The 21,769-nt window shown below is 50.0% G+C and overlaps 1 protein-coding gene across 2 annotated transcripts in view; it reads left to right on the plus strand.

Annotated features, from left to right (window-relative positions):
- Nucleotides 1–2,319: 2,319 nt before the first annotated feature.
- ACSL1 (acyl-CoA synthetase long chain family member 1) overlaps nt 2,320–21,769 on the plus strand; it is a 70,899-nt gene continuing 51,449 nt past the window's right edge. Inside the window, exon 1 of one of the 2 annotated variants that reach the window (XM_007102836.4) lies at nt 2,320–2,491. The gene's annotated coding sequence lies outside the window, so the exon portion shown is untranslated. Of the gene's footprint in view, nt 2,492–18,068; nt 18,328–21,769 lie in introns of those variants that run through there. The other variant, XM_028481149.2, reaches the window with a different exon arrangement.

The raw sequence follows: 21,769 nt of genomic DNA on the forward strand, positions 1-21,769 counted from the left end.
GGGGAAGATCCCACATGCCGCGGAGCGGCTGGGCCCGTGAGCCATGGCCGCTGGGCCTGCGCGTCCGGAGCCTGTGCTCCGCAACGGGAGAGGCCACAGCGGTGAGAGGCCCGCGTACCGCCAAAAAAAAAAAAAGTGTTAGTGCCAAAAAGGACCTGAGAAATGATTTCATCTAGCCCCCTTAATTCCCGAGGGGAAACCTGAACTTCTGGAGAGTGAAGTTGCTTCCCAGCGTCACACAGTAGCTTCTGCCAGCGGGCTAGGAATCGAGATGCAATCCCCGGTTGTGTGCCGGTCCCGGTCTAGAGCCTGAATTAAGGGCTAGAACCCAGGGACAGGCATGCTCATTAGGAGAAAAGTGTCCTTGGAGAGAGAAGGGATAAGAGGAGGCAGCCAATGACAACTCTGACATGTTATGGGTGGAATTGAGGGCCCCCCCATTTATATGTTGAAGTATTAATCCCTAGGACCTCAGAATGTGACCTTATCTAGAGATAGAGTCTTTACAGAGGTAATCATGTTAAAGTGAGGTCGTTATGGTGGACCCTAATCCAGTTGGACTGGTGTCCTTATAAGGAGAAATCTGGACACAGGCACATATGGAGGGAAAGCCACACAAGGAGACATAGGGAGAGGACGGCTCTAGAGAGAGGCCTGGAACAGAGTCTCCCCACACAGCCTTCAGAGGGAACCAACTCTGCTCTCACCTTGATTTTGAACATCTAGCCTCCAGAACTGTAAGACGATACTTTTCTGTTGCTTAAGCCACCCAGTTTGTGGCACTTATTTATGGTTGCCCCAGCAAACTAATGCACCACAGACTTTGGGAAGCATCTGAGGAGGCACCGGGGCTGAAGGACCGGCAGGAGAGGTCAGGGGTCAAAGGAGGGGCTGAAATGATGAAATCATGGGTGGGGAGAAGGAGACACAGGCAGAGATCTAAATCCAGGATTAGCAAGTGGAAACCCATACAAACGAAAGTGGAGTCCATTTTCTTCTTTTAAATGGAGAGTCAAGATCTAGCAGATCTAGATGGCGAAGGGGGCCTAAGAGAAGTGAGCTGTTACAGAGGCCGCCGGGGTGTGGGCTGCCTCACCATCAGTGGACCACCGTGCAGGAAACAAGTACTGCTGCCACGTTCAGATGTTCTGGAGCAGTGAGAGAAGCCCAGGGGGAAGTCCTTAGGAGATTATCATGGAGTCAGCTGCAGTCCGCTTTGAGGTCTCCGTGAGCACAAGTTCACCAGAATGTAAGTACAAGTACACTTGTACCGTACCGTACAGTGTACAAGGACACTTGCGCGGCCTGACTATTATGGACGTGCTCTGGAGGCCGACTGCCTGAGTTCCCAGTGACTTTTGCCCTCACTAGCATTCAACCTCTCTGGGCCTCAGTTTCTGCATCTGTGAAAAGGGAATAATGACTGCACCCACCTCATAGGGTTATGATGAAGATTCAATTAAGATAATGTGTGTGAAATGTTTCAGTAAAAGTTATCTGTCATTATTAGAGGTGTTTATTATAACAATAATTCTTCTCCTGCCTCCAATTCCAAGCAGTACTAGATAAGAGCCCTCCACGCACTGCGGGGCACACGCGCCACTGTAACTGGGACCACCCGTATTAGAGGTTAAGGATACTGGCAGGCCACAGGTGCTAAGAGGAAAAATAACATTTGGGCTACGAGCCTGAAAAAAATTGCATTGGCTTCTGAAAGCCCCAAATCGACATCGCATGCTCGCAGACAGAAGTCCTCAAAATCGCACAGCCAGGACTGAGGAGTGGACAGGCCACAAGAATTGTCAGGTGAACACTGCCCTTGAGCGATGTCGAGCATGCGCTCTGCTCCACCTATACCCGGGCTCATCTGTCCGGTTGCTTCATGTCCAGGGCTCTGCAGAAATCCAGAACAGAGCCTTGCCAGCCAGGGAGTGTGGCGAAACTCTGTGTGGGGGCCGTAGGGAAACCAGGTTAAAAGGGGTTGCGCACGTCGCTGCCAAAGAAAATAGGAAAGGAAAGTCCTCGGGCCCCCAGGGCCCCTCCCTGCAAAAGCCCCCGCCCTCCAAGGAGTCAGCGGGGCACGCGGTTGCGGGTGGAAGACGCAAAAGGGCGTTTCGCGGCCGCCGCGGCACCGCAGCCTTCCGGGCTGAGCCACCACAATTTACCCCTTGCCCTTCCTCGGACTCGTTATGAAATCCACGGCAGTTCGGACGACTAGAGATACGTGTGCCCCGGGCCTCTCCGCGCCCTCCCGGCATGCGCGCGACCAGACGGGAAGGTGAGCGCGCGGCGGGCGGGGCGGGGCGGGGCCTGCTGGCGGGCCGGGCGCGGCACGAACCCCCGCCGCAGCCTTGCTCCAAGGCGGCGGGGTCTGGGGCGTAGCCAGCGCACGCAGCGGCGGCGGCCCCCTTAAATAGGATCCGGAGTCGGCTTGGGGTCAGCAGTGGGCTGCGGTGACAGCCGGCGGTGCACGGCCGAGCCTGTGGAGGAGGTGAGTGCTCCTGCCGCGGGAAGCCGCATCCGTAACCCGCTGCGGCGCCGGCGTCTCGGCGGGGCGCGGCGCTGAGGCTGCCCTGCCGGCCCGAGCCCAGGAGGTTGCGGCCGCAGCGGAGGCACGCGAACAGGGCCTCGGCTCGCAGGGACGTTCCGCTTTTCCGGCCTCTGCCCCGCGGCTCCTCGGGTTCCCGCCGCAGCGGAGGCCTCCGGGCCGCCCTAGCCGCTGCCGCTTCCTGTGCCGGAGCCGGGGATGCCGGCCCGCAGCTCCCCGCGGGCGGCGCGGGCTTGGGGCTGGTGCACGGCGTGGTGTGTGTGACGCGCGCCGCCGGACCGGGTCCTTGTTTGTGTGGCGGCGGGGACCGGCCCGGCGGGAAGCCGGACCCGGAGCTGCAGATACCAGGCGATGATCCCGCGGGGCCGTGACGGTGCTCTCTGGGCCGCGGCCTCCCTCCTGCCCCCGTGGCGGGGTTTCAGGCGCGCTCGGACCGCGCGTGGACGCATCGGAGCAGGCGGTCTCCCAGCCTCGGCGTGACGGTGGCCCCTGCGCGCAGCGCCCGCGGGAGGGTCAAAGGCAGCATCAAACGCCGGTTGCCACCATGTGGAAATTCTCGCGGTGCCTGCAGAGGAGTGCCCATATCCGCTGCACATGGCCGTGATGGAGTCATTTAAAGAGCCTGGCATGTTTTGAAATTAGGAAGCAAAAATCATGTTATCTCTTACCTTGTAGCCTAGACGGTGACTTGAATGAACACGTGCACGAGAACCTAGAGACAGATGCTCCTGCTAATCAGTGTGTACGTTAGAACTGCAAACTCCTTCCTCTCCCCACTCACTGTCAAGGTTATGGAGCTTAACTAAGACCATTATAAAAGTGCCCTTGCCTTTGAAAGTTCAGACTTTTAAGCTTCTTGTTGGTGCAGGAATATACAGAGTGCCCTAACTGTTAATATCCTTACTTTTATTTTTGACGTTTGCTTATCATAAAAGAAACTGGTTAAATTTCACAGTATCTGACACAAATTTCACCTGTGATTATCTCAATGTAAACAATTATTTGCTTAACACTTACAAACAAAAACCCAGTCAAAACCTCTGGTTTGATTCGGCATTTTCAGATGGAGGTGGCAGGTTAGATTGGCTTAAAACTTAAGGTCTGAGTTGACAGTCTGGTTGGGTGGGCTTGAGAAGGTAGGACTTTCAAAGGAACCTTCGCTTGCCATCAGGGTAGAGCCAGTCCTGGGAGACTTTTTTTCTTATTCTGACTCAACTGGGAGAATCCCTTCCCAGTAGGAAACTTGACTCCTCATTTGGAAAAGACTGCATTAGACCAAAGTCTTTCACAGCTAAAATTCTGTGACTAGAAAAAGCAAACCCTGAAGAGCAGCACACTTCATACCTCCCTCCCTCACTTAAAATAAGATAGACGCATCATAGACCATGTGTTACAGATTTCTGTTTTCTGCATTTGCTGTAAAATGAAAAGACTTTTATTAAATCACCCTTCTCTCACATTTATAAGCATGTTGACCTATTTCCTTCCCGTCTCTGTTATGCATAGTTTGGCAGTATTTTTATTATTGTTGTGGGCAGCCTGACTAAAAAGAATCTCTGGGCTTTTAAATTTGGGGCATTTAAGAGATACTTGTGACAACGGCAGGTAGAGACAGGTGTCTATTTATATCACAAAGATCAAGTGTTCATAACTGTCTCTGCTTCTGGTTGAGCTTTGGAATAGCTGGCAGTGTACCGCATGCCACAGTGTCCTGCTTGATATCCAGGGCTGGCTACATCTTTGGTTTTCGATGTAGCTGTCTTGTGGCAGTTTGGAGGAGGGGCTGGGGAAAGATCGTGTTGTTTTGTCATTACAGCTGGGGATTTCTCCTCTCTCCCTTCAAGTTTCACTTTCCCGGAAAGAGCGAGACTGTAGGAATAGTAGTAATTTCTAGATGTGACACTCAGTAACCTTGGGGGAATAGATAATTCTTTAAGGTCGGTTGCTGAATTTATTGTGCAAATTTGCCACCTATGTCCATTATTCTTTTGCATTTATTATCTGTTATAACCAAATTCTGTCAGTGTTGACAGAATTAATCACGTTTTGTGAACAGTATTGTTTGGATGATGCAATGCGTTAGACTCCTGTCTTAGAAAATACAAAAGAACATCCTTTAAGGCAGCTCAGAGCTGTAGTTATCCTAAGTCCTCTTCAAGCTCTGCTCTCTGACAGGCCGTGGCCAGTCAGGAGGGAGATCAAAGGTGCCAGAGTTTTTATTGAAGGTTATCGGTTCAACTTGATGTCCAGACAAACACATTAGAGTCACTTTGCTTTGACGCTCCTGCCTGGAGGCCAAGTCTCAGGGAACAGAGAAGGTGCCAGGGGTTGAGTTTGACTTTCAACGTTCTAGTACTTAAAGGAGCTTTGGAGAGCTTTTAAACAAACACAAGCCCTGAAGTCATAGCTGGACGTGATGAACTAGAAGGTAGAGGCAAACTTACCAGTGCTTGGAGTTGCTCCGCAACTCCATGCCATTTCCTCGTCCGTTCCTCATCTAAAATGCTGAATGCCAGCTCTTAAAAAATCCTAGTTTGTGTTTTTGTTTTTTTTGTGTGTGTGTTACGCGGGCCTCTCACTGTTGTGGCCTCTCCCGTCGCGGAGCACAGGCTCCGGACGCGCAGGCTCAGCGGCCACGGCTCACGGGCCCAGCCGCTCCGCGGCACGTGGGATCCTCCCGGACCGGGGCACGAACCCGTGTCCCCTGCATCGGCAGGTGGGCTCTCAACCACTGTGCCACCAGGGAAGCCCCCTAGTTTGTGTAAGCTTGAGGTGATACATAATTTGTACCACAGTGACAAGAGAAAAGGGTCACATAATTTGAGTTCGGTTCATTTTTCTGCTCTCTCACATCCTAACATTTAGAATTTCTTAACTGTGTTGGAGGTGACACAGTTATTAGTCATAACTTTTGTGGAATCAAGAGGGAAGGGTGAAATATTACAGAGCCTTCCCTGAAATTTGGCCGGCTTGGAGGGATGGCACTTTCTTTGGCCAAAAACTTAGCTGGAGGTGAGGACTCTGTTTCCCTGCTGCAGAAGAATACATTTGGCTGGAGGCCAGCGTCTTGTCTCTAGAATCTAAGATTTCAGGACTGGTGGCTCCATGAAGTTTTCAAGTTTTAAATAAAAATTTGAAAGCTGTGTAATATCTAAGTCAAAACCATTTGCCTCAGAAAATCTGTATGTATAAATAAAATTATATATTTATATAAATACAGTACACAATAAGACATCATTTTTATAATATATACATTTAATGTTATAATAGAAATCTGTGCTTTTTATAGAAAATTTGTGAACTATAAAAAATAAATCTGGGAGTTCCTTGGTGGCCTACTGGTTAGGACTCTGGGCTTTCACTGCTGTGGCCCGGGTTCAGTCCATGGTCGGGGAACTGAGATCCTGCAAGCTACATGGTATGGCCAAAAAAAACCCCCCAAAAACAAAAATCTCTCTTCGAGAGATTGAATATTATTAACATTTTCATGTATTTCCTTTTTGTGTTTTTCCAGATTTTTTTTTAAGCTTAAGTGTAAATTTTTAATCGAAGATAAAATTTTTGATAATTTAATTTTAATCATCTAAGTTATATCGTGAACAATTTTTTTCATGTTACATACTATTGGAAAAAAAAGAGTTTTGAAGGTGACTGCCTTATATGGTTTATGGGTTATGCCATAATATATTTACCTTTCCCCTATTGTTGGATATTTAGGAACAACTGTCTATTTCAGAACAGTTCACCAAGCTTCTTATATATTTCAATATATATATTTTTAAGTTTGGGCATGTTCTGCTTTAAAATTGTCAAAATTGACAATGATTTGGAAATTATTTTTATTAGTGTATGGTTTTAATGGACTTTTGGGTTCATGTGTTCTAGTCAAATGCTGTTGAAATAAGGATTTCATGCTTTGGAAAGATAAGTGAAAAGAAGTTAGGGCATCACAGGAGGAAATGTGGACTGCCTTTTGCACCATTTCCTCATTCTGGAGGAACTTCTGATAAATGTATTATCTGTCCATTTGCACACTTATTTGGCCGCTATAGAAGTTGGCACTTTTCCCACAGGTTTGTTGTGGGGAAAATGTCCATATACGTAAGGCCAAAATGCCCTGAGTACCATTTATTCTTTTGTTAACCAAAGTAAAGGGAAAGTTCCTACAGGAGCTCATTTCTCCCTCCAGGCTCAGCTGTCATCTGCAGCGCAGGGCAGTGTCAGCTGAGTGGTCAGGATAGGCGGTAATGACAGCTAATAGCACCAGGCACTGTTCTTGGTGCTTCAGATCTGTTAACGCAGTTAATCCTCCTAACTACCCTGTAAGGTAGGTCCTACTTTTATCCATATTTTACGAAAGGTAAAGGAACAGGTGCAGGGATTAAGTCTCCCAGACCAGGGTTTGCACCTAGGCAGTTTGGCTTCAGGGCCAGAGCGCCTAATGGCTTGGCTCTGCTTCTTGAACTTGAAGCGTTCTTAGTCCAGGGGGGCCTGGAAAGTTCTAGGTTATCCAGCAAGACTGAGGACAGAGCTGGTTCTTCTTCCGTATCATTGCTCCTTGGTCATCCCCTATCTCGTTCACACGCTGTCTTTACTACCAAGCGGGCTGAAACGACAACCGATTTTGATTCAGCTCCATTTGGCGAGTGATAAGATCACTTGCTACACAGCTGTGACTTTCTAGAAAATTAAAGAGTGAAAGGCTTTGCCTGCCCTGGAAGTTAGTCTTGTTCTAGATCGTGCTGGAAACTTTTAATAGGCAAGAGACTAGAATTGTGGATTTGCAGGGTTTGCCGGCACAGAGGTATAGTCCAGTGGTTATGGCCCCCTTTCCCCAGGACAGTTTTAGGCAGAACCCCAATCTATGAAATAAATAAAAGCAGGGCTGCCATGGTTTAAGGAGGGCGGGGTGGGAATCCCAGATCACAGAGACTCGAGAGGCGGTTGCTTCCTCGCCTCTGAGACACTCCAGCGCACCCCAGGTTCCCCGGGTCCCTGAGCCTAACTCACTCATCGCCCGATGCAGTACCTGGTGCAGGAGAGGAGGTGACTTACCAAGGTTACACAAACTGTGTTCCCCTCGGGCCGTGACACACAGTGGAGTTTGTTCCTGGGCCCTATGCCTGTTCGAGGAATGGCTGGACCTCGGTGTCATCCTTGACTTGTGCCCCAAGACCGTGCCCGTCAGCAGGTTCTGCTTATCCTGTACCACGCTGCCCAGCGCACATGCATTTCTTCCTTTCATTGTGCATGTCACTGCCCTAATCCAGAGCCTGTCACCTCTGGTTTAGACAGCAAAAGTCCTGAGTTAAGAAAAGAGGGGGAGGGTGATGACTCTTCCTAACACAGAGTTCGGATCCAATCCCTCCTCTTGCCCAGAAGCCTTCCCGGGTCCCTGTGGAAGGCCCCGAGTCTTCATGTAGCTTGGCTCTCGGGGGCTCCTGGGGTCCGGTTCCAACCTGCTGTTTGCCATGAGTCTCCCAAACCACCACGAGCTGGGACTTTTGGAAAGAGACTGTGGTAGCACAGGGTTGAGCCAAGGCCTCTGCACCCATGACTCTGCCTTCCCGCCGACTCGCCGTCCCGTGCCCCGGACGAGCCTCCCGGGCCTGTGTGCCCACCGACCCCCGTCTGCAGTGACGTTCCTTGTCCCACCCTCGTAGCACATCACTCCGCTCTTCAGAGGCGCTTTCCCCAGAGGGACCGTCGCCGTCCTCAGACTCCACATCACTCACTGAAACCCTCGGCTGACAGCAGCTGGTGGTTAAAATGATGAAACACTCCCACTCTGCTTAGAAGACAGCTGCTACCCCAAGAGCCCTCACCCCTAATTCAGAAACCGAAGGGTTAGCGCCTGGCCGGGGAGGCTCTCCTGAACCCTGTTCTGGTGGTTGGCCTACTTCTTTTCCAGTTGCTTGGTGCCTGGCTGTACTGGTTACACGGCGTTTTGAGCGCCCCCACCCCACCCCGCCCTTCCTTTGCCTCTTCATAACGCGCGTAGAGGTCCCCCAGCCACACACTGAGCTCTGTGCATTTAGGAGACCTAGTCACTGTCGTTTCTGTGTTTTCAGCAGCGTTTAACACAGGGCCTCGCTACTAGTAAGTCCTTAGTGTTATCTGATGATTGATTGAGACCAGGAGACATTCAGATGGACACATGTCTCATAAACGGTGTCACTGACAAGAATGTTCATTTCATCGTTCCAGGTTCGTATGTTATGATCCTGCGCGAGGCTTAGATCTTGTAGCTGAGATCAAGGCGTTGAAAATCTCCGGAGGTTCCCCAGACTGAGCAGCTGGCAGGGACCTTGCTGTCACACTGTCCAACCAACGAGCTCACCGGGGAGGGACCCACAATGCAGAGGGTATGCCCGGCAGCCCGAGCAGGCCAGATGCCGGAGGCGGCGCCGGGCTGTGTTTCCCCTCCTGGCGTGAGTCAGAGAGCAGCACGTCAGACTCCAGGGACTCTCTGGAGGGCACGCAGGGACTCTAGCTGAGGTCCCGGGACAGACCAGCTCTGATGAGCCAGGCCCTTAGCCTGCCGGGGGCCCTTGCCTAGAGTCTCCTTCCTCCAGAGCAGCACCCCCAGTCCACTTGGCCTCGGCACTAGCCCGGGTGCCTGTGACCCGTGCTGTACTGCCCTCCCCGGAACACTTCTTTCCATCACAGGGCAATGCGGAGTACTTTTGTCTCCCCCTGGATGGAAAGTCCGTGTGCAGCTTGGGCCGGCACTGTTACCCTGCGTCCTGGGCGCCGTGGGCTTTTGCAGGCGCTCCGGTTAGCAGTTGTATTTACTGCTGCCCGTAGTCGGGAACTGACAGAGACTCTAGCCAGGCAGGTGGCTGAGAGGAGGTGGGGCGCTGGTCTCCAAGATGGGGTGCACGTGCCCCGGGTCGGGGAGACCATCTGTTAGGGTGCAGGTGGATGTATTAGAACCTCTGTAGATATTTATTTTTTAGCTTTCTTTTTAAATTCATAATTGTATGTTTCATAATGTTCAGAAAATATTTGCACATGTATACAGTTTATAAATAAGTGCATCTACATATTAGGGATACATTTACTTATGATTTTTGTTGCGTTATCAAAAGTTTAGAGAGCCAGAAAATTAACTCCTTCTCTGCCACCAGTGTGGCAAGACCCCTCCAAATACCATTTTTAAAAGAAAGGAATTTGTTAGTTAAGGGGGGATAGACGCTGCTTTGTGACACTGGGTTGTGATTCGTGTCAAATTGGCCTCTGACTTTAGGAGAGCCAGGTTAAATCTGGAAGATGTTTTGCCTTTGGCCAAAACTTGACAATGTAGAAAGAAGCATCTTTAGGACAAGGATTTCATTTTTTTCTGTTTTATTCACTCCTGTGCCTCAGGCAGTGCTTGATGTAGAGTGGGTGCTCCCTAAATATTCTCAGTGTGTATATATGTACCTTTTTCTTGCATGACAATTAAATATCATGCTGGGTTGGCCACTTCAAGTCAATATTTGAGTTGGCTTTCTTTGTTTAAACCTTTGGTCAGTGGCAGGTTACAGCATTTGTGCCCGTTTTACTCCTCTTAACTGAGTTCTCAAAGCTGTAGGATCGTAGAGCTAAAACAGGCCACAGAAGTGTCACCTGAATGATAAGATGTTTGGGATTTGCTTTTAAATTGTTTTTTAAGAATGAAACAATGCTGACAAGATGTTGATCGTTATTGAAACTGAAGCTGGGGTTATTATGGGTACATGGTGGCTTCTTATACTACCCTGTATACTTTTGAATAGATTTGGAAATTTTCATAATAAAAATTTAAACAAAACGTAAAGGGGAAATAAGGACCCAAAACTAGCGTCACCTGTTCCAAGGAGGTACGGCATTGTCCCCAGATGGGACAATCTCTTTTTTTTCCCTTCCTTCTTTTAAACACTGGGTCATTATTCTATAATCCTCTGCAACTGGTTAGATTCGTTTTGTCTTTAGCTTCTCCAGGGCTAATCACCTCTTATAGTTACCTGAACTCTGGGTGTAACCCTCGCTCACCGAGGCCTCCCTCATCCCTTCTCACACAGTGAGCTAAATCCTGCTTAAACCTTTTCTCTGTTTCTCCTGTCGCTTCCTGCTGCACCACTGAGGGTGTCCCCAGAGCTGAAATCCGTCAACGCTCAAAAGCGGATTTCTCCCAAGTTTGGGAGTAGCTGGCCTTGCTCTCTCTCTGGGTAGAAATCTGCCTTTTATTCTGTGTTCCACTCACCCCTGCTTTGTTAGCCATTTCTCTGGTTTATCTGTCCCTTTGGAACCTTGGTCTGTTTTCAGAGGTGTAAGTATCTCTGCCCAGCCTTGTGTCCCCTCAGCCTCCTTATCCGGGGCACTGACATTTGATCGCTGCAACCTCTGGGAGCTGCAAGGGCTGCTTCCTCTCGGGCTCCTGCGCCAGTTTTGCTCCGACTGCCGCCAGGCTGCTCTCCTGGGAGAGGGGAGTGTCGGGGCCTCTGGTTTGTGTCGCTGTTGTCCTTAACCTACCCGCCACCCCGAGTGCTGCCAGCACAGGCTGGGCCTTGACGTTTCCCCACCCCCAGCTGCCTCTGCCTGTTCCTGTCTGGCTCTCGGCTCGCTGGACCGCCCTCCCTCTGTGCTCCAGCCTATACACAGTGCTTTCTCCCCTCTGGCTCCTGGAGCCCAGGGCCCTGCATAGTTTGGTTAACTCCTGCAGGTGTGTTAACTCTTACAGGTGCGTTAACTCCTGCAGGTGCATTAACTCCTGCAGGTGAGTTAGCTCCTGTAGGTGAGTTAACTCCTGCAGGTGAGTTAGCTCCTGCAGGTGAGTTAGCTCCTGTAGGTGAGTTAGCTCCTGTAGGTGAGTTCGCTCCTGCAGGTGAGTTCGCTCCTGTAGGTGAGTTAGCTCCTGCAGGTGAGTTAGCTCCTGCAGGTGAGTTAGCTCCTGAAGCTGAGTTAGCTCCTGCAGGTGAGTTAGCTCCTGTAGGTGAGTTAGCTCCTGTAGGTGAGTTCACTCCTGCAGGTGTGTTAACTCTTACAGGTTAGGGCAGATGGTGAGAGCTTAGATATGTATTTTCTGGGAGGGGCTTTCACTCCATCTGTCACTTTGCTAGAAGGACAGGTTACCACCTGGGGCCCTTTCTGGAGCAGGTGGGAAATACATAAATACAGGAGGAAATAAACTGACCTAACCTAGTTACAGCTTGTTTATCTTGAGAAACAAACAAACAAACAAAATACAGCAAAGTACAAAGAGTAATAAAACCATAAAACAAATACCCATAGAATTGATGGTTTTTTTAACAATGGGTTGTTTGCTTTTTATGTCCTGCCATCACCCGGAGTTTCTGGGTGGGTGGGATCCTGTTATTTAGTCCCAGATGCCAGGACTGCGTGGCCAGCTTTTGCCTCTTTGAGCATCACCTTGGAGATGCTCTGTGGTGTTGGTGACAGAGGGGCGAAGCTTCCCTTTGTTCCCCCTCCCTTCCTTGTCCCCCGGGGGCCTACGCAGGCAGCAGGGGGGCTGGCTCCGGTTTTGCAGCTCATGGGGCACAGCTAGTACCTGGACAGAGAGCTCCGTGCGTGTGGGTCTAGCGTTCTTTCATGATTCTGTTCTGCCCCTCCCATGGCCACTACCGGAAGTTGCTAGCTTTGGACAGAGCGTCTGAAGGGACCCCAGGACTTCGGTGCCTTCTCTGTGTGCAGCTTCTCAAACAAATGGACCTCCTCCCGGTCCTGAGGCCCTTAGAGGAGGGCCCCTGCCAGCTGGGTCCAGCCCTGGTCGTTGTGAAAGACATGGGTCCTGTTTCCTGTTCGATTGTTGTCCCCTTCTCTCGGGGAGCCTCTTCTGCTTCAGGGTTTACTTGGTGGTTCATTGCATGCCAGGAAGGTAGACAATCTTTTCTTCTGGATTGTTTAGTGGCCACAGGAATGTTATTTCTTCTCCAGCTATTATCATAACAGGTTCTCCTTGTGTTGCCTGACTGCCCCATACCACGGTGTCATTCTCTGTGACATGCAGGCCCCCAGACGTAATCAGGACCCGCCCTGTGCCCAGATCAGCTGAAACAACATGCCTGTCAGACCCACTGATGAGCCAGAAGCCTCACCTGCAGGAGCCTCTTCTGTCTTGGTCCTCGCAGAAGCCTGGGGTCAGCCTAACAAACAGCCGCCTGGTCTCCAGCCGCTGAAGCAGAGCCGGCTGACTGTGGGTCTGCTCTGTCTAGGGCTATTCCCTTCTCTGGCTCTTCCTGGGAAACGTCCCTGCCCCGTCGTGACTCATATCTAGATACCACTTAACAATAGTGAATCGCTGTTTGAAGACGAGTGGAAACATCTTGCTTCTCATAGGAATTTTTTTTTGAATGGAAACATTTCCTGTTAAATCCATGCCACTAAAATTTCACCCTGACGGAGAGGCTTTTAGGTGACCTGCATATCTTCACCAGGCAGGACCTGACTATAATTATCGTTTTCCCAAGTGGATGTACCTGACCGGTCCCTGTATCTGTGTTGAAGAGAGAAGGGAGGAGAGCTGTGTGCTTGGTGGTTTTTTTTCTCTCTGGGGAATGCTGGGCAGGTCCTGCTTCGAGCGTTCCTTGCATCCCAGATGGCCACCCACCCATCCACGCTCTGGGCCTTTCTAAGGGCTCCTCACGCCAGCCCGCCATTGTGTTCCAGCCCCTGCGCAGTTTCTCTGGTTGCGAGGATTTGCTTTCCTTTCAGAGATAAAACTCACTTACAGAAGTTGGTGGCCAGCCCTGGGGTCAGGCTCCGGACTCAGCCCTTCCTCTGGCATTGGCTGTTCTATTTAAGAAAGGGGTTTGCTCTCTTGTCTTCCTCATGGGCAGCCTTGATTTGTTGTAAACTCACCCGCAATCACATGTCTGAATGGATTTCTACAAAGGAGAAGTGAGGACCCTTGCCCTTAGATGACCTTGGGGGTGACATCGTACGTAAGTGAAAGAGTTCGAGAAATAGGCAATGGGGAGATGGGAAAGTGGATGTTCTGAGGTAGCCTCTCAGTCAGTGGCTCGCCATCCTGTCTGCTGCTTTGTTTCTTTCCCCTTCAGGTCCCCTGGAAGGCGCTGCTTGCTCCCTGCTCACTGCCTCGTAGCAGCAGCAAGGGTGCCGAGGGCAGGTGCTGAAGTTTGGAAACGGCCTGAATACCCCCTTTCTCTTTGGAGAATCACAGCTCTGTGTACACATCTTCCGGAGGCTTGCAGTAGAGAACTGGGCAGAATCACAGAGGGCCATTCATGACTCAGGAAGTGTTTAGGAAGCACCTCTTCTGGGCAGGGCACCATGCTAAGCACCGAGGGCATCTTGAGACAGTTGGGCCGGGGCTCCAGCCCATGAGGAGCAGGGGCATCTCCCCAAGGGAAGCATCCACTCACCATAAGCACAAAACAGGAGACGCTAAGGACCACACGAGGGCTACAACTAAAGCATTCCTGGAATTCAGAGGAAGGACTCCCCGCTTCTGACTGAGTGGGTCCTGTAAGAATTTATTCGGGAAAGCAGCCTCTGGCCTATTTGGGTAGGATTTGGACATCTTTGTTTTTTTTTTGGCTACGTTGGGTCTTCGCTGCTGTGCGCGGGCTCCCTCTAGCCGCGGCGAGCGGGGGACACTCTGCGCTGCAGTGCGCAGGCCTCTCATCGGGGTGGCCTCTCCTGCTGCAGAGCACCGGCTCTAGGCGCGCGGGCCCCAGTGGTTGTGGCTCGCAGGCTCAGTAGTTGTGGCTCACGGGCTCTAGAGCACAGGCTCAGTAGTTGTGGCGCACGGGCCCAGTTGCTCCACGGCATGTGGGATCTTCCTGGACCAGGGCTCAAACCCACGTCCCCTGCACTGGCAGGTGGACTCTCAGCCACTGCGCCACCAGGGAAGCCCTGGACATCTTAAAGCAGGACCAGAGAGGAGAGCTGTAGGTGAGGGGGACTGCGGAGCGGGTTTGGAAGCACAGGGACCTTCTGCTGGGCTTTGGGGGGCTCTTGCGATGCAGCAAGGGCAGGGGTGCCGAGGAGGAAGGGAGGTGGTGTGCGCTGTGACACCTGCCTCCGTGGCGGCCCTGAGGCTGGGGTCGTCCGGGGAGCCCGGAGGAGCACGGGGAGAAGGGGGTCGCCCTTCCACTCGCGCGGGGACAAGGGCCTACAGATGCCTCACAGCCCCTCCGCGCTTCATGGCTCCACCACCATTCTCCAGACTCCAAAACTCACCTTCCAATTCCTTCTCTTTCTTCCATTTATATCCACTTAGTTACCGAATCCTGGTACGTATTTTTTTAAATGATTAAATTTTTTAAAATTCTGGTAAAATATGAGTAACATATAAAATTTACCATTTTAACCATCGTTAAGTGTGCAGTTCCGTGGCGTTAAGTGTGCAATTCCGTGGTGTTAAGTGTGCAATTCCGTGGCGTTAAGTACATTTCCAGTGTTGTATAACCATTACCACACTCTAGTCCAGAATTACTCATCATCCGAAGCAGAAACTGTACTGTGAAGCAGTAACCCCCACCCTATGTGTCTTTTTCTGTCTCTATGAAATCACCTATTTTAGGCCCCTGGTATAAGCAGAATCGTATGGTGTGCGTCCTTTTGTGTCTGGCTTCTCTCACCTGGCATAACGTTTTCAAGGTTCACCCATGTCATGGCGTGTATCAGAATTTCCGTCCTTAGTAAAGGCTGAAGGATATTCCATCGTGTGCATGTGCCACATTCTGTTTATCTCTTCACCTGTGGGTGGACATTGGGGGTCACATCCCAGCTTTTTAAAGCCCCATGTGTCCTCGCTTTTTGTCATCCTCTGCGTTGTGTCCCACCTTTGTGTAGATGTGAATCACCGTGTGCCTGGGTCCCAGCACTTGCCCCTTAAGGTCCAGTGGCCTTGCCCTCAGCCCAGCCTCTAGTCCTGTTCTTGTGTAGAGCTGGGCAGGGACTTGAACTTCCCCGCACGGTTTCCTGGTCTTTGCATTGACAGTATCAACTCCGCGCAGTGAGGACTGTTACTACACGTGCTCTCACGGGTGACTGCTCAGCACCGGCCTGACACGTGCTGTGTGCTTAGCTCACAGTGGCCTCACAGACATCGTAAGCTCACGCTGATTTCCCCAAACGTCTTCCTTCCCATCTCCTGTGCAGCTTACCCTGTCATGCGTTCCAGATTAACTTGCTCCAAATCCTTGAGCTGAGGTGGGGAGCTGCTTCTCATCCCCGGAGCCTGAAGTTAGGCTCATTTTCTTAGGCCACACTCACCTCCTGCGTCCACACACAGCTCCCCCGAGACGGTGTGATGGCGTCCACAGTTTCTTTTGCACTTATTGGCACCTCGTTATTCTCTATTTTGTGTCTGTATTGTTGTTATGCAGTTTACTTCCAAGCCTCATGAATGGCGTCTGCAGGTTTTCGAAGTTTGTACCCCCAAGTGGATATTAAATCATGTACACGTCCAATAGAAGGTGAGGTTTTCCCAAACCCTCTTTCAGTCCTCACGTTAAAGTCTTACCAAGCCTTTCACACTACGGAGTGTTCTCTCGGACACTTTATTTTGAACAACATCGGTCGAGGGGGCACCCTGTCTTTTTTTTCATTTATTTATTTTATTTATTTATTTTTGGCTGCGTTGGGTCTTCGTTGCTGCACACAGGCTTTCTCTAGTTGCGGCGAGCGGGGGCTACTCTCCGTTGCGGTGCGTGGGCTTCTCATTGCGGTGGCTTCTCTTGTTGCGGAGCACGGGCTCTAGGCGTGCGGGCTTCAGTAATTGTGGCTCGCGGGCTCTAGAGCGCAGGCTCAATAGTTGTGGCTCACGGGCTTAGTTGCTCTGTGGCATGTGGGATCTTCCCGGACCAGGGCTCGAACCCGTGTCCCCTGCATTGGCAGGCAGATTCTCAACCACTGCGCCACCAGGGAAGCCCGGGCACCCTGTCTTGAAGCCACCCCTGCCAATTCGAATCTTGGGTTCCTGTAAAAGTCTAAGGCAAAGAAGTTGAATGCTGGCTGGGTAATTACTTCTGGGGGTTGGACTTTACAAGGGCAAGCGTTGGATATTATTATAAAAACCTTTTTTTTTTTTTTTTTTTTTTTGCGTTATGAGGGCCTCTCACTGCTGTGGCCTCTCCCGCTGCGGAGCGCAGGCTCAGCGGCCATGGCTCACGGGCCCAGCCGCTCCGCGGCACGTGGGATCCTCCCGGACCGGGGCACGAACCCGCGTCCCCTGCATCGGCAGGCGGACTCGCAACCACTGCGCCACCAGGGAAGCCCTATAAAAACCTTTTAAACATCAGTTTTAAAACAGTGAAGTATGTGGTTTAGTTATATGAATATGGACCCATAGGACAGATATTTTTTAAACTGTCCTAGCATTATACAGATGTGTTCCTGTGACTTGGGAGAAGTTTTGCAGTGGTAGCTGCAGATGGGAGTTCAAAGAATCCTTCCACTTAACCAGCTTAAATGGAAGAGAAAAATGTGAAGATATGCCCCAGAAAACTGTTAATCCTCAAAATGTGGCTTTGGAGATTCTGAAGACCCTGTTGGAAGAAGCATGTTCAAAGACTTTGAATAAAATATTAATGAAATGTGAATAGAAAACCAGTAAATATTTCTAAAGTAATGTATATTGTTGTGTGACTTAAATATACGTATAGCTAGGTGAGTACAGAGACTGTAATAAGCAGGCATTTGACCAGTTTCATCTGATCCCTGAAAGTTTATCTCTTCCAGTTGGGCATGTTATATTTGGAATCTCTTTATTTTGGGACGTATGTGGTAGTGGTGGCCGGTGGCCAGTGTGAACGGGTGAGGCCTGGCCCTAATCTTACTGGTAAAAAAATCAGTCTAGCCCTGTACTTGCCTGTGAAAGCTTTGTGTCCCACTCTTGGACAGCTTTAAGGAGATGGGCAGGGAGTGGTTGAGTCTAGAATTATTCAGCTTGCCTCGACTATTTTAATAAAACAGTTTTCTAAAAACAAAACATCTCCGCTCCCTTTCTCCTTTTAAAATCTTCTTGGAAATTGAATTGGGGATCCACACACAGAATCACTTTAATGAAAATTAAGCGGGTTTCAGGTTTACTCTGCTTCCTTGGGGAGGAAAGCCCCAAGGCAGCGCGTGGGCACAATTCCCTGTGGAACTCCTTGCTCCTTGTGCCTGGGATCCCTGAGTGACCCAAGTGGCCCTTCTCCTTCTCATGCTTAGGATGAGGAGATGGTCCAGGGGCAGCGACCACGGTAAGGAGTTCCCCCTTGGGATGGGGTTGGAACAGCAGACTTGGGCACCTCTGTGGGGTTTCTGTAGCTCCCACCCTCTACAGAGAGCCTGATGGCTCTTTCGGTTCCAGAGGGGATGGTTTAAGCAAATCTAGCTTTAGGTACTTTGCCAGCCAGGGCTAAGGAGCAGGACTCCAACGGGTCTGGAGAGGCGCATTGAAAGAACAGCACACGGTCTGGCTGCTGCTCTCTTGTTGTCCTCGAGGCCAAGCTCTGCCCAGCTAGTGCCGGACAAAGAGGGCACTTTCAGTCCTCTGTAAATAGCCTATTGTGCAGGGGAGGAGGTGGACAAGGAATGGCAGCATCTCGCCAGCTTGGCTTGCTGCTTTAAGGCGAGATGTCAGGACTTCTTCATTTGCTGCTGCTGGGGCAAGGGTACTATTTATGTGGGTTTGTTTGAGGGCTGCATTCCTGGTGAAGTAGTCCATCAAACCGCTATTATTCAGCTGGATGAAAGCTTGAGGAACTTTAGACGGAGAGAAACATCCAGCTCACCCATTTGGGGGGGATTTATAAATGACACGAAGGAAATAAAATGCTGATGTAAGTATCCATTTGCAGAATCGCGGGAGCTGTGTGTGTGTGTGTGTGTGTGTGTGTGTGTGTGTGTGTGTGTGTCTATAGAGAATGATGCCCTTGTGAGTCACCTCTGGCCCTGAGTCACGTTTTTCCTGGTGCAAACAGAATGGTAAGAGGTGACCCTTTGTGTACAGTGGGCCTTGAACCTACATGCTCCCAGGCCAAGGTAAAGGGGTGAATGCTAGCGGTTCTGTCGGACATGCAGCGTGAAATGGATTTCAGAGGCCGAGCTTTCCTAATACCGTGGCGTGTGAGTGCGGGAGGGACCTGTAGAGGCCGCCTGCTCTCATGGTTCCTAACCTGGGGCTGCAGGGGGCTTGTGAGCCCCAGGTGCAAACAAGTACGTGCGTGTTCTCAGTGGAGAGAGTCAGCGGCCCAGCAGAGGCTAAGAATTGTTCCTGTAGAGGAAAAAGCATGAGTTTAGTTGGGTTGGTGTCCCGGTCTTGGGAGATACCTTCTGGAAGCCTTGTAAGTGTCCAGCCTCTGTTTCCTCATCAAATTTTATATTTTGATGTTTAAATAAGACACACGATGTGAAAGCTTTTCCAAAACACAAAATTGATGCTAATTGTATCATTTAGCTCTTCTTCCCAAAGTTCGGGCAGATGGGTGCCAGGATTTCTGTTTTCTGACAGTCATGCAGTCCAGTTTCTATTCCCCTGCTCGTACATCTGTTTCTACCCAGGTCTATTTAAAGGCGTCCTCTGCTCTGGTTCTTTGCAGTGAGCTTGTGCCAGGTTTCCCCCACCATTGGTACGCTCCCTGTCATCCTGTGGTTTTAGACTCCAGCTTTATAGGAATTTCGAAAGACTCAACTGAGCGAGCTCACTTTCTGTAGGTGTGAGAGAAGCTATAGGGAAGGAGGAGCTGACTGCCAGTAGCCTTGTGTGTGCAACAAATACTGGCCGCTTAAGTCGGCTTAAAAGCCGACTGAATCATGTTCTTAGCAAACAGCACCATGATTATATGCCTGGGCTATAAAAAACTTCCTGAGACGATGATGTGGAAATTAAGAATTAGGAAAAAGATTCCAACTAGAGCACCATTGGAACAAGCATAAAATCTGGGTTTTAACCGCTTGTTGGCAAGTACGTGAGTCTTGATACTTCTTAGAGACCTGCTGGGACTGTCTTAAGACGTGGTGTTTGTGTTCACCTGGAGCATTTAAAGGCTGTTTATTGTGGCTAATTTTCTTTGAATGTAGGTCTGCCTCCATTTCTAAATAGCCCAAGTGCCGTTTCCTTAATAGCAGTTAAATAGAAGGGAAAAGATTTATAATACTCCCCATTCACATTTAAGAGTCCTCCCTTACGTGGATCTACATGAGGTATTGCCTTCGTTCTTCATTGTGTGGACTATAGTTTTCCCATGTACAGCATTAACCGATTTGTTCAGCAAAGTTGATTTGCAGCTTGTTACCTGGCTGCCAGCTAGAAGGCATGAATTAACTGCTATAGCTTGTCATCATCACCCACTAAAGATAAGAATTTAGCTGGATGTAAATCCTTAGTGCTACAGATTAGTACCTAATAAAATGTTCTTGCATGGGTGCTAGTGAATCAGCACTTTTCTGTTTTTTTTTTTTTAAAGTTTTCTTTCCTAAACTTATTTCTAGAGACTTATTTCTTTCTTAGTATAATGCTACCAAATCAGCAATTTTCTGATTTTTTTTTTTAAGTTTTCTTTCCTAGACTTATTTCTAGAAATAGACATTTCTTTCTTAGTATAATGCCACCTACTTGTAGCTTGGCTATTGCTGATGCTTAATATAATATAAAAAATTCATCACTTGATTATGACTGTGTTTGCTTATGGGGGGATGATTTGATTTTCTCACACAGGGATGTGAGTCTGTTGAACAGCTCCTGTAAATTCGCACGATTCTAGGTTTTATGGAAATGACTTCAGGGACTTTGGGGAGAGAGGAGGCAAGGGCGGGCTTGTGTGTAATAAATAGGGTGGGTACCTCGCATCCAGGCTCGAAGTGCTGTGAGGTGACGAAGACAGCCAGGATGATTGCAGGGAAAGGCAGGCGTGCACGTTATACGCATAAGGTTTCTCTGCATCCGTGGAGCTGCAATACTGTGTATGAAATCTGACCGCTCGGGGCCACTAAGACCTGGACTTGATGTGTCTGCTTATCCTCGAAGTCTCGGTGTAAACATCCCCTCCTCAGAGGGGTCTTCCCTGGTCACTGGATCTTCACGGTGCTAACGCTTACTCCACCTTGCAGACAGATACTGCTTGTTTATCTCCCCCACTAGCTGGTTAGCCCCTTGAGAGCCCAGACCAGGTCACCTGGCACTGTCTTCCCAGCTCCTAGCCCACACAAGATGCTCAGATTTGTTGAAGGGCTGGGATAGTTCAGTTCGAGTTGTGAATTCATCTAGAAGAAACCTGCTGTCAGTGTACTGATAATCAGTTACTTTCTTGATCTGTCTTATGTCCGTTTGACATGACCACCCAACATCTGATCGTTCATTTCAGTGGTTTTAAAAGAAATATGCCCATTGTCTCTCCTTACTGGGATGCTGAGCAGAAAGAAAACAGCGTCTGTCTTCGGAACTGGCACCGCGTTGACACTCACTGATCCCGCCCTGCCCAGCGGGGTGACTGCTCCCAGCGTCTCATTGGCCTGTCCTCCACTGCCTGTTCTCTTGGGAAGCCAAGTACGGATTTTGTCTGCTAGTTACCTTTAGCCCAGTGGGCGGCAGCACAGGACCGGGCATGTGACAGATGCCCTGTGAGACCTTGGCGGGCTGGCCAAGCGCCGGGTGAGCACGTCCATCCCCTACTCCGTCCCTACCCCGCTGCCTAGTCTGTTTCTGCAGTGGTGTGTCACCCAGCAGCCAGCTGTTGGTGGCACAGATGGTGAGTGGTTTTGTAAGTGCTGGTGCTTTCTCTGCATAGCTATGACCTGAAGAAATGCACTTACCTGCTCCTTCTCTGTTGTCATGTTAAAGCTCGAAATTTTCTGTGTGTCTGTGAGTCTGTGTGTGTGTATGTATGCCTACACAGGGCTATTGTAGCACAAGATTGCATTACATTGCCTCCTAGAGTATTGATGGCCAGTGAAAGCTCCTGATATAATGCAGCTCTGTAAAAATATATATACGATGATGTAGATTTAAATTTGAAGAGGATTTCTGTATTTGGAAAAAACAAACAATGATTTTCAGTCTTGGGACCTAGCTATTTAAAAAACATAAAATAAGGAGCTCAAAACTACCATCTGGGGCTTCCTTGGTGGCGCAGTGGTTGAGAGTCCGCCTGCCGATGCGGGGGACACGGGTTCGTGCCCCGGGCCGGGAAGATCCCACGTGCCGCGGAGCGGCTGGGCCCGTGAGCCGTGGCCGCTGAGCCTGCGCGTCCGGAGCCTGTGCTCCGCGACTGGAGAGGCCACAAC

Source organism: Physeter macrocephalus, chromosome 20 (assembly GCF_002837175.3).
Source record: "Physeter macrocephalus isolate SW-GA chromosome 20, ASM283717v5, whole genome shotgun sequence".
Taxonomy (NCBI): Eukaryota; Metazoa; Chordata; class Mammalia; order Artiodactyla; family Physeteridae; genus Physeter; species Physeter macrocephalus.